The sequence below is a fragment of the Phocoena phocoena genome, chromosome 13 (genome assembly GCF_963924675.1).
Source record: "Phocoena phocoena chromosome 13, mPhoPho1.1, whole genome shotgun sequence".
In the NCBI taxonomy this organism is placed as follows: domain Eukaryota; kingdom Metazoa; phylum Chordata; class Mammalia; order Artiodactyla; family Phocoenidae; genus Phocoena; species Phocoena phocoena.
The window spans coordinates 37,215,332-37,228,223 of record NC_089231.1 but is presented as its reverse complement, the minus strand read 5'-3'; positions in this window follow the sequence as shown (position 1 = coordinate 37,228,223).

The window sequence follows — 12,892 nt, the reverse complement described above, 5'->3', positions numbered from 1 at the left end:
CCATTGGCTGTATCCTACCCGAAGCATTTCCAACTCAGCAGTTTCTAGAGGTCTGAGAATTTGCATTTCTAATATTGATATATTTCTAGGTAATGCTTAAGCTTCTGGTCCAAGTACTATGTTTTGTGATGCTCTGAACAATGGCTCCACAGTAGAATCACATGGGAATCTTTTAAAAATCTGATGCCGAGATTGTGCCTCCACTGAATTAAGTCAAAAACTGGAGTGTGTTGACTGAAAACTTAATCTAAGAAAGAAATGGAAAATTTTATTCAAGCCAAATTGAGGATTATAACCTGGGAAGAGCATCTCAGACAGCTCTGAGAACTGTTCTGCTTGTTAGAAGTCAATGCACAGTTATATAAGTTTTTTGAGAGAGCTATACATTATATATTATTGACAGTTTACACAATCCAGATCTAAGCGTCATCATGGCCCCTTATAAGATCAAGAAGGAATGTTATCTTTTAAGAAGTTGTCTTGTTGATGCTAGAAGAATGTAGTTCTTTATGGTTAAGCAGGTATTTCTGCCAATGGGAGAGGTTAGGTTGACACATAATGCAGATAAAAAATGCACAGTAGAGGAGAGAGAGGGGGCCAAAGGGCAGAGAAAAAATATATATATTTAAATTTTTCTTATCTTGCCATAAAATATGAATTTTATTTCACAAATGTAACTTAGGTATCTGCATTTTACAAATCTCCCCAGGTGATTTCTATGAGCAGTCCGGGCTGAGCACTGCCTTTGTACAAAACCCTCTTGAATTAGTACAATTCAATTAGCTTCTGTTATGGACAAGATATGTGTTGTGTCTTCCAGGTAATAATCAGTATTACAAATTAGTGCATAAGTTTAGCTACATTGATTTATTTTTTATTTTATTTTATTTTTTGCTGATTAATAAGAATTATTTCTTTTGACAGAAAATAAAAATGATAGAACACAAAATGTCAGGCTTAGCCCCCGAACTGGCCTATTTGGCCAAAATTATTAGTTATTTTTTTTTCTCATACCTTGGTCAATGGAACACTTCAGAATATCCCTTGTCAATTCCCAAATTCAGATTCCTAGGCCATGCCTAAACCAGATGAATCAGTATCTGTGACATGTGGCCTAATAGTCTGCATTTGAAGAAGTTCCCTGAACCACATTATTGGTTTAAATGTTAAATAATGTAATTTGATGAAGTCAGAGTCTGAAAACATCTCTTTTTGTACCTTAGAGATGCCATTTGTTCAAGTTTATCTTTAAGATACCTTGGCTATTTCTGTCTAAGATATCCTGAAAGATGCTCTCATTTTTTTATGAATCATGGACCTTACGAATAATTCCAGATGGAGTTTCTTATCGCCATATGTTACAGAGTATTCACTGGGATCAGGTGAGCTGCCATAATAAAGAAACCCCAAAATGCATAATAATTTGAACACAATAACAATAACAATAGCATGAAGTTTTCCCCATTGATGATTCAGTAACCAACCCTCCTTATCTTTTATGGTATTACCATCCCCCTAGGACTTCTGTATTATCTTCCTCCAGAAGAAAGGAGGGCAAGAGAGCAAAGGGCTTGGACAGGCCACACCCACTTACAAGCCTTGACCCAGAAATGGTACCAACACTCTGCTCATATTCCACAGGCCAGAATTCAATCACAGACCACACTCAGCTACAGTAGGGGCCAGGAAATGCCATGTCACACTGTCCAAGGGGATCAGAAAAGAGGGTTTTGATGAACAACTTTCAGTTGTGACCCCAGTCAGCCGCTCAGAAGGTGTCATATGAAGTTGGAGAGAATAAGGCAAACACACTGAAATAAACTAAGGAAAAAGTGGGAAAGAGAGAAAAATAACTCAGACACAATCTTTTAACCCCTAGAAACAGTCATGCCTGAAGGATCTACCTCAAACTTCACAGTCACATGAACCATATTCCTCTGTTCATGTAAGCTAGGTTGCGTTACTTTTTCATCACCAAAATGACAACTGATGAAGTAGGGGAAATAAACATTTAGGTTTCTGGGAAGGAGACACAGAATATGTCAGTGATATAAAATAACAGTCAATTATTTAAAGTTTCTTTTTCTGTCATTCTTCTGCTAATTATGATTGATGCTTATTATGACAAGACTGCTGACTAAACAGTAAAATCTCATGGAAATCTGTGTCAATGTAAAGTTAAATTTCCTTTACATTTGCTGAGGCTGGGAGAAGATAAGCCTGCAGTCAAGATGAAGATGTCCTGAATCTCCTGGGATCCTACACACAGCTCTGGTAACAGGACTCAAAATAAATGTAGCATAACTAGAAAGGTTTAAGGAAAAGGACAAGAAGATGATTAAGTGGAGCTTGAGGGAATCATTACTTGATGATGACTGAGATATGTAAGGAATAGTTACATAGAAAAGAGAGAGACATATGGAAAAGGGAAGTATGTTTGGAGGCCATAAAGTTGTGAAAGGAATGCCCAGAAGTTCACCTACAATTCGAAAGCACTTAACTGACAACACCACATGCCAGGAACCAAGCCAGTGCCAGTGGGTGCACTGAGGACTCCACTGTGAGCCCTGGACTCAAACCCTCCCATTTCCCAGGTAAAACTTCAGAGCGTGGAGCTTTGATGATTTTTCAGACATTTGGGCCAGAATTTGAAATCTAGCTCTACCCCCTGCTGGTTAACAAACTTAAGAAAGTTATTTAACTGGCATGAGAAGATTTTTTTTTTTTTCATTTGTAAAATGGGAATGAAAGTAAACATGTCCAATGGGACATGTCTGAAACAGTGTTATGAATGTTGATCCTTACAATAGGATTCAATTTTATTATAAGGATGACAGTAACCCTTGAAGCTTGAGATTTGTTTTATATAAATAAACATCATTAAGCAAAGGTTGAGATAAACTGATGATAGGTGTTTCTCTGAATGACAGATGAGAAGGCAGGCAAAATATCAATGTCACTTTTCACGTTATATAAATGGATGGATTCTTAAGAAAACAATTTGTCTTGTCCTATCATAACACTTTAATGATGATCCTGATAAAAGACAGAATTTGGGGAAAATAGTCAATACGACCTATAAAAAGAAATTTAGGTTTTAATAATGTGTTGATAAAGCATAGGCATTTATAAACTTCATTAAACTCTATTGAGGTCCCTTTTGTCTAAGTTATTTAAAAAACAAAACAAAACTGTGATAGAGGTCAGAGTGGACTGGCTCTCTGATGCCTGTTAACCTCAGTAGGTCTAGTGAAGACCCATGTGATTTTTCAATAGGGACGTATTTCTTCTAATTCAATTCACTTCATAGATATATTAGGAATAATCTGCTTCTTTCTCTCTGAACATATTTTGTTACATCATTTTATAAGTAGCAAGTATTTACATAGTTAATAAATGTAATATATGTATATATATTTAGATTTATGTATTAACAAAAAATCTAATATCTGTGAAATATGAATTATATTCTAACCATTGTTTAATCGGTATACCCAACAGTAGTAAAACCACCACTGGAAACGCAATTGTGGGATTGGCACATTGGCTTGGTTTCGGAGGATTTCTATGCTATGAAATAGTGGGAGAGCTCCCTGGCTATGCATCCTCTGAAAACAGTTTTCATGAAAAGATTCCAAAGAGAGAGTTAGGGGAATAAACTGAATTGACAGAAATAAAATATATTTGATCATCTTGATTGTAATATATGGAGATGAACATGAGTTTTAGACACAGAATTGTTGCTAGGATGGAATTGGAAAGTACCTTTGAGGAGATAATCCAAAGAAATCAAAACTAGAAAGGACTTTTGAGGTTATCCAGTCAGCTACCCTATTTCACAACTGAGAAAAATGGAGGTCTAGAAAGAACACTTAGCAGCTCTAAGCCTCATTTCCTGAGGGGTCAAACAACACAGTAACTTAACACAGCCACCTCCATTTATATATGTAGTGGAAGAAGTTTCTAGATCTTCTAACCCTTACATTGACCAGGTTTTTATAAGTATCACAGAAGTTTAGTGATTCTTATATTAATCAAAAGTAATATATGTAAATCATAATTTATATAAAAAATTAATGTATAATTGTTTTACAAATTGGCACATGACAACTTCTTTAAATAACAAAGTGACTTCATGTATGCAGAAAATTTGGTAACACAAAACCTTTCAGTAATATAGTAATTTTGTAAAATTTAGATAGTCTCAGGAATGTGGGAAGCAATTTATATTCTGTGAGGCAAACAAGAAGAAATTCATGATACAAAATTATCACTTGCTTTCTAATCTTTTAAGTATGAAAGTCACCATACTTAAAGAAATCTCAATTCTGTAATATTTCCTTTCTCTTCTAACCTTCCTAAATGAAAAAAACACTAAACAAGATAGTGGAACATGTCAAATCAGCCTTAATTTTTGGTCTCTGCTCAGGAGTGATGGTACCACTCTATAATTACAGCTAAGAACATAATCCTAACTTCAAGATATAACATTTAAAAATGATATTCCACTGGAAGGGGCCATCTCCACTGTAAATTCAGGTTTATCGAAGGCCACCCCACAACCATCACAGGACGTGGGAGCCTCTGTCGATGAACTACAGAGATGTTGCCAAAGATGGGGAATTACCAGTTTCCTTCTGTGTAGAGACGTTCAATCTGCTAATTTTAAGTTCTAATACCTGCAACCTCTGAGCAAATGAAGGGCAGGTAAAAAAGCTATGGGAGGAAAATGCTGACATTCTTTGTTTGCCAGACTGGGCTCAATTCTCCTAAGTTCTTTTCATGCAATATTTTTACTCCTTTTTATCCTGAAAGAAAAAAGATCTCTTGGATCCAAATTTATCACAATCAAAATAAAAAATGTAAAAGATCAGTATAAAACATTTAAGAGCAAGAGTTAATAATTTATATGATAACATATTGCACTAATATATTGACAAATGTGGCAATAAATTATTAATGTGATTATATATCATCAAATATACCAGCCATTCATCCTCTCTTCTGTTCCAGTTTAAAAACAAAGCAAATCCTAAGACTATAAAGCAGTGATAGACTCTCCAAGTGCGATTTCGATTAAACACATTTCTGAGAAACTCTTCCCACAAGCTCCTAAGGAGGCAGGTTGTCAGTTTATGACAAAGTGCCTTTAGGAATGGTGACAAAAGACACAAGGAAATAACTTCTATATTTCAATTCAAATCTCAAAATCAGATTTGGTCAGATTGGGGCAAAGCTGAGATGTCAGTAAAGTTTGTTTTTCACAGCCCTCTTATCTCTATTTAGGGCCTATTTTCTCCATCCTTAGGGTCATAGTGCACTGTGATCAGTTTCGTGTATCAACTTAGCTAGGCTATGGACCCATTACACAACCAAACATTAATCTAGATGTTGCTGTGAAAGTATCTGAAGATAAAGTTCATCCTCAGCTGACTTTAAGTAGGAGAGGTTGTCCTAGATAATCTGGGTGGGCAAGATTCTATCAGCTGTAGGACCTTAAGTGCAGAAATGAAGTTCCCTGAAAAAAAAAAGAGAAATTTTGCCAGTTTTCTGCAGCTTCAGCTCATGCTTGAGAGTTCCAGTCTGCCCTTCCTGACAAACAGCTCTACTGATTTGATGTTTGCCTAGCCAGTCCCCATAATCACATGAACCAATTCCTCGTAATAAATATCTAACATATATCTCCTATTGATTCTTGCTCTGGTTGAACTTTCTGGATACACAATGTTTCCAAGGCCCTTTGTTACCCTTAACTGCCCCCAAAACTTCAATTAACAGGAAATAATTTATTCTCAGTTACATTGATATCTGGGTATTTTATGAAATCAAAACTTTGTCCCGTACAAAATATAATTGCAAGCATTCATCATTCTTCATAGGTGAAGGAAAGAAGGTGCAAAGCCTTACATCATTCTACCTCCAATTTATGTCATGGCAGCCCTGAAATTTTTTTATAGGTCAGGCTAGACTTAAAATCATACTTTGAAAGGAAGTGTCAATATAGTTTTACTTTTTTTCCCCCTGGGATTGTATTCTTACAGAGGTACATAATTGAGGGCTCTGAAACATATATTATTTGGATTTTTTATTATATATTCCTTTAGGAGGATGGCAATGTACTGATAGCCCTTGACCTATACAAAATCTATGTTGGGGCTTCCCTGGTGGCGCAGTGGTTGGGAGTCCACCTGCCAATGCAGGGGACACGAGTTTAAGCCCTGGCCCGGGCGGACCCCACATGCTGTGGAGCGGCTGAGCCTGCACGCCACAACTACTGAAGCCTGCATACCGTGCTCCACAATAGGAGAGGCCACTGAAATGAGAAGCCTATACACCGCAACAAAGACCCAATGCAGCCAAAAATAAAAATAATTAAAATAAATAAATAAAAATCTATGTTGAATCATATAAACTATAAAAATAATAAGGCAATAAATAGTATGTAGTCTGTTTTTAAGATATAGGTTAGAATAATTTCCAGGCTTTCTTTTTTTATTTTTTATTGGGCTATAATTGTTTTACAATGTTGTATTAGTTTCTACTATACAGCAAAGTGAAGTAAAGCTCCCTGTACTATACAGCAGGTTCTTAAGAGTTATCTACTTTATACATATTAGTGTATATATGTCAATGCCAATCTCCCAGTTCATCCCACCCCTCACAGCCCACCCCCCACTTTACCCCCTTGGTATCCATACATTTGTTCTCTACATCTATGTCTCTATTTCTGCCTTGCAAACCTGTTCATCTGCACCACTTTTCTAGATTTCACATATATGCATTTATATATATGATATTTCTTTTTCTCTTTCTGACTTACTTCACTCTGAATGACAGTCTCTACATCCATCCATGTCTCAACAAATGACCCAATTTTGTTTCTTTCTATGGCTGAGTAATATTCCGTTGTACATATGTACCACAACTTCTTTATCCATTCCTCTGTTGATGGGCATTTAGGTTGCTTCCATGAACTGGCTATTGTACATAGTGCTGCAATGAACATTGAGGTGCATGTGTCTTTTTGAATTATGGTTTTCTCTGGGTATATGCCCAGTAATGGGATTGCTGGGTCATATGCTAATCCAATTTGTAGTCTTTTAAGAAACCTCCATACTGTTCTCCATAGTCACTGTATCAATTTACATTCCCCAAAACAGTGCAAGAGGGTTCTCTTTTCTCCACACCATCTCCAGAATTTATTGTTGGTAAATTTTTTGAAGATGCCCATTCTAACTGGTGTGAGGTGATAACTCATTGTAGTTTTGATTTGTATTTCTCTAATTATTAGTGATGCTGAGTATCCTTTCATGTGTCTCTTGGCCATCTGTATGTCTTCTTTGGAGAAGTGTCTATTTAGTTCTTTCCATTTTTTGATTGTTTTCTTTTTTTTTTATATTCAACTGCTGTGTGTATGTTCTTGAGACTAATACTTTGACAGTTGCTTCATTTACAAATTTTTTCTCCAATTCTGAGCATTGTCTTTACACCTTGTTTCTAGTTTTCTTTGCTGTGCAAAACATTTTAAGTTTCATTAGGTCCCATTTGTTTATTTTTGTTTTTATTTCTATTACTCTAAGAGGTGGGTCTAAAAAGACCTTGCTATGATTTTTGTCAAAGAGTGTTATTCCTATGTTTTCCTCTAAGAATTTTACTGTGTATGGTCTTACATTTAGGTGTTTAATCCATTTTGAGTTTATTTTTGTGTATGGTGTTAGGGAGCATTCTAATTTCATTCTTTTATATGTAGCTGTCAAGTATCCCCAGCACCACTTATTGAAGAGACAGTCTTTTCTCCATTGTATATCATTGCCTCCATTGTCATAGATTAATTGACCGAAGGTGTGTGGGTTTATCTCTGGGCTTTCTATCCTGTTCCATTGATCTATATTTCTGTTTTTGTGTCAGTACCATATTGCCAATATTGATTATTGTAGCTTTGTAGTACAGTCTGAAGTCAGGGAGTCTGATTCCTCCAGCTCCACTTTTTTTCCCTCAAGATTGCTTTGGCTATTCAGTGTCTTGGTTTCCATATAAATTTTAAGAATTTTTGTTCTAGTTCTGTAAAAATGCCATTGGTAATTTGATAGGTATTGCATTGAATCTGTAGATTGCTTTGAGAAGTACAGTCATTTTCACAATATAAATTCTTCCAATCCAAGAACATGGTATATCTCTGCGTCTGTTTGTGTCATCTTTGATTTCTTTCATCAATGTCTCATAGTTTTCTGAGTGCAGGTCTTTTACCTCCTTAGGTAGGTTTATTCCTAGGTGTTTTATTCTTTTTTTCTTTTTTTTTTTTTGCTGTTCAATGTCCTCTCACTGTTGTGGCCTCTCCCATTGCAGAGCACAGGCTCCAGACGTGCAGGCTCAGTGGCCATGGCTCACGGGCCTAGCCACTCCACGGCATGTGGGATCCTCCCGGACCAGGGCACCAAACCATATCTCCTGCGTTGGCAGGCAGACTCTCAACCACTGTGCCACCAGGGAAGCCCCTATTCATTTTGATTCAATGGTGAATGGGATAGTTTCCTGAATTTCTCTTTCTGATTTTTCATTGTTAGTGTATAAGAATGCATGAGATTTCTGTGCATCAATTTTATATCCTGCAGCTTTACCAAATTCACTGATTAGCTCTAGTAGTTTTCTGGTGACTGACATTTTTAAGATTTTCTAAGTGTATTATTATGTCATCTGCAAACAGTGACAGCTTTAGTTCTCTTTTCCAATTTTATTCTTTTCATTTCTTTTTCTGCTCTGATTGCCAAGGCTAGGGCTTCCAAACTAAGTTGAAAAATAGTGGCGAGAGTGGACATCCTTGTCTTGTTCCTGAACTTAGAGGAAATGCTTTCAGTTTTTCACCATTGAGAATGATGTTGGCTGTGGGTTTGTCATATATGGACTTTATTATGTTGAGTTATTTTCCATCAATGCCCACTTTCTGGAGAATTTTTACCATAAATGGGTTGGAATTTTGTCAAACATTTTTCTGCATCTATTGAGATGATCATATGATTTTTATTCTTCAGTTTGTTAATATGGTGTATCATGTTGATTGATTTGTGTACATTGAAGAATCCTTGCATTGCTGGAATAAATCCCATTTGATCATGGTGTATGATCCTTTTAATGTGTTGGATTCTGTTTGCTAGTATTTTGTTGAGGACTTTTGCATCTATATTCATCACTGATATTGGTCTGTAATTTTCTCTTTTTGTAGTACCTTTGTCTGGTTTTGGTATCAGGGTGATGGTGGCCTCATAGAATGAGTTTGGGAGTGTTCCTCCCTCTGTTATATTTTGGAAGAGTTTGAGAAGGATAGGTATTAACCCTTCTCTAAATGTTTGATAGAATTCACCTGTTAAGCTATCTGGTCCTGGACCTTTGTTTGTTGGAAGATTTTTAATCACAGTTTCAATTTCATTACTTTTGATATTTCTATTCATATTTTCTATTTCTTCCTGGTTCAGTCTTGGAAGGTTATACCTTTCTAAGAATTTGTCCATTTCTTTCAGGTTGTCCATTTTATTGGCATAGGGTTGCTTGTAGTAGTCTCTTATGATGTTTTGTATTTCTGAGGTGTCCATTGTAGCTTCTCTTTCTTCATTTCTAATTTTATTGATTTTAGTCCTTTCCCTCTTCTTATTGAGGAGTTTGGTTAAAAGTTTATCAATTTTGGTTATATTCTCAAAGAACCAGCTTTTAGTTTTATTGATCTTTGCTATTGTTTTCTTTGTTTCTGTTCCATTTATTTCTGCTCTGATCTTTATGATTTCTTTCTTTCTACCAACTTGGGCATTTTGGGGAGATCTTCTTTCTCTATTTGCTTTAGGTGTAACATTAGGTTGTTTATTTAAGACTTTTTTTGTTTGTTGAGGTAGGATTGTATTGCTATAAACTTCCCTCTTAGAACTGCTTTTGCTGCATTCTATAAATTTTGGGTCAGCGTGTTTTTGTTGTCAATTGTCTCTAGGTATTTTTTTTATTTCCTTTTTGATTTCTTCAGTGATCTCTTGGTTATTTAGTAGAGTATTGTTTAGCCTCCATGTGTTTCTGTTTTTTACAGGTTTTTTTCTGTAATTTATTTCTTATCTCATAGTGTTGTGGTCAGAAAAGATGTTTGATATGATTTCAACTTTCTTAACTTTACTGAGGCTAGATTTGTTATCCAAGATGTGATCTCTCCTGGAGAATGACCCATGTGCACTTGAGAAGAATGTGTATTCTGCTGTTTTTGGATGGAAAGTCCTATAAATACCAATTAAATCTATGTGGTCTATTGTGTCATTTAAAGGTTGTGTTCCCGTATTAATATTCTGTCTGTATGATCTGTCCATTGGTGAAAGTGAGATGTTGAAGTCCCCCACCATTATTGTTTTACCGTTAATTTCCCCTTTTATGGCTGTTAACATTTGCCTTATTTATTGATGTGCTCCTATATTGGGTGCATATATATTTATAATTGTTTTATCTTCTTCTTGGATTGATCCTTTGATCATTATTTACTGTCCTTCCTTGTCTCTTATAACATTCTTTATTTTAAATTCTATTTCACCTGATATGAGTATTGCTACTCCAGCTTTCTTTTGATTTGCATTTGCATGGAATATTTTTTCCTCCCCCTCCCTTTCAGTCTTTATTTGTCCTTAGGTCTGTAGTGGGTCTCTTGTAGAAAGCATATAATGAGTGTTTTTTGGTATCCATTCAGCCAGTCTGTGTCTTTTGGTTGGAGCATTTAATCCATTCACATTTAAGGTAATTATCAATATGTATGTTCCTTATTACCATTTTCTTAATTGTTCTGGGTTTGTTTTTGTAGGTCTTTTCCTTCTCTTGTGTTTCCCATTTAGAGAAGTTCCTTTAGCATTTGCTGTAGAGGTGATTTCGTGGTGCTGAATTCTCTTAGCTTTTGCTTGTCTGTAAAGCTTTTGATTTCTCCATCAAATCTGAATGAGATCCTTGCTGGGTAGAGTATTCTTGGTCATAGATTCTTCCCTTTCATCACTGTGAGTATATCATACCACTCGCTTCTGGCTTGCAGAGTTTCTGCTGAGAAATTACCTATTAACCTTATGGGAGTTCCCTTGTATGTTGTCATTTTTCCCTTGTTTCCTTTAAAAATTTTTCTTTGTCTTTAATTTTGTCAGTTTGATTACTATACATCTCAGTGTCTTGGGTTTTTCCTGCTTCGGATTCTCTGTGCTTCCTTGACTTAGGTGGCTATTTCCTTTCCCTTGTTGGAGAAATTTTCAACTATAATCTCTTCAAATATTTTGTCTGGTCCTTTCTCTCTCTCTTCTTATTCTGGGACCGCTATAATTCAAATGTTGGTGTGCTTAATGTTGTCCCAGAGCTCTCCTAGGCTGTCTTCATGTCTTCTCATTCTTTTCTCTTTACTCTGTTCTTTGGCTGTGAATTCCACCATTCTGTCTTCCAGTTCATTTATCCGTTCTCCTGCAACAGTTATTCTGCTATTGATTCCTTCTAGTGTATTTTTCCTTTCAGTTATTGTATTGTTCATCTCTGTCATTGCTCTTTTATTCTTTTATTTCTTTGTTAAATATTTCTTGCATCTTCTTGATCCTTGCCTCCATTCTTTTTCCGAGGTCCTGGATCATCTTCACTATCATTATTCTGAATTCTTTTTCTGGAAGGTTATCTATCTCCACTTCATTTAATTGTTTTTCTGGAATTTTATCTTGCTCCTTCATCTGGTACATAGTCCTCTGCCTTTTCATTTTCTCTATCTTGTTGTGATTGTGGTTTTCATTCCATGGGCGTCAGGATTGTAGCTCTTCTTGTTTCTCCATTTCCATGCTTTCTAACTGTGATGTTTCAAATTCTTCAATCCTTGTTATAGAATTAAATATCTACTTTCTTTGCCATGTGACTTTGTTGTATCTCCCACCAGGTAGGCAGAGCATAATTTTTCAGCTGTTGATGATGAATTAGATAATGTGACTTAATTTGGCCTGCGAAATGTTAACAGATTTGACAGGAATAGAGGCACTAAATGAGTTTTTATGATTTACTTTGGTCTCTGTGCTTCAATAGTCCACTCTGAGAGCATGTTCCAGGTCACTGTTAACACAAGGAGAAGGAGAAGACATATGTAGGTGTCTTTTTATGGGAGTTGTTTAGCAGAATGCAATCTATTGCTTAGATTTTTGTGTATTAGAAGAAACTTGAACACCTAAAATAAATAAAAAGATCTCCCATCTTGAAGGCTTGTTTCAAGTTAGTTATTCTCTGCAGAAACTCACCTAAAAACTCAAAGCAATAGCTCTCTTCTTTCATGTTATCTCTACCATTATTGCTTGTCATAGATGACCATATCATCCTTATTATTAATTGGTAAATTATATATTAGTGTTAATAGAACATTATTCATAGAATTTGAAAAACACTTGGAATTGGTTAATTAGATGACAAACAACTGTTTGACATGCAAAACTTTTTCTACCTCTCTGAGCTTTAATATCATCACTTTTTCAAGGAAAAAATTACAACAGTGGCAAGCAAAACCTTAACAACATAGTATAAAGCTAAAGAAAATGGGATGTATTGAGTGTCTACTATATGTCAGGTACTCCCACATATATGAATTAATTTAATGCCTTTAATAATCTGTCATCTGCTATTTGTAGATAAGCAAATTGAAGCATAGTAATTGTCCAAAGATAATCAGCATCCCTGGGACCGGGTTCCAACTCTACATTTGACTGAATCTTATGTACATTTTTTTTATGATATCCACCAATTTTTTCATTATAATACAATAATAGACTTTGCCTTTACATAATGTGATTTAAAGCATGAGTAAGTGGTTTAGGAAGAATTTGGAATAAGAGTAGGAACCCTGAAGTCACTAGACATTAGGGTATTAGTAGCC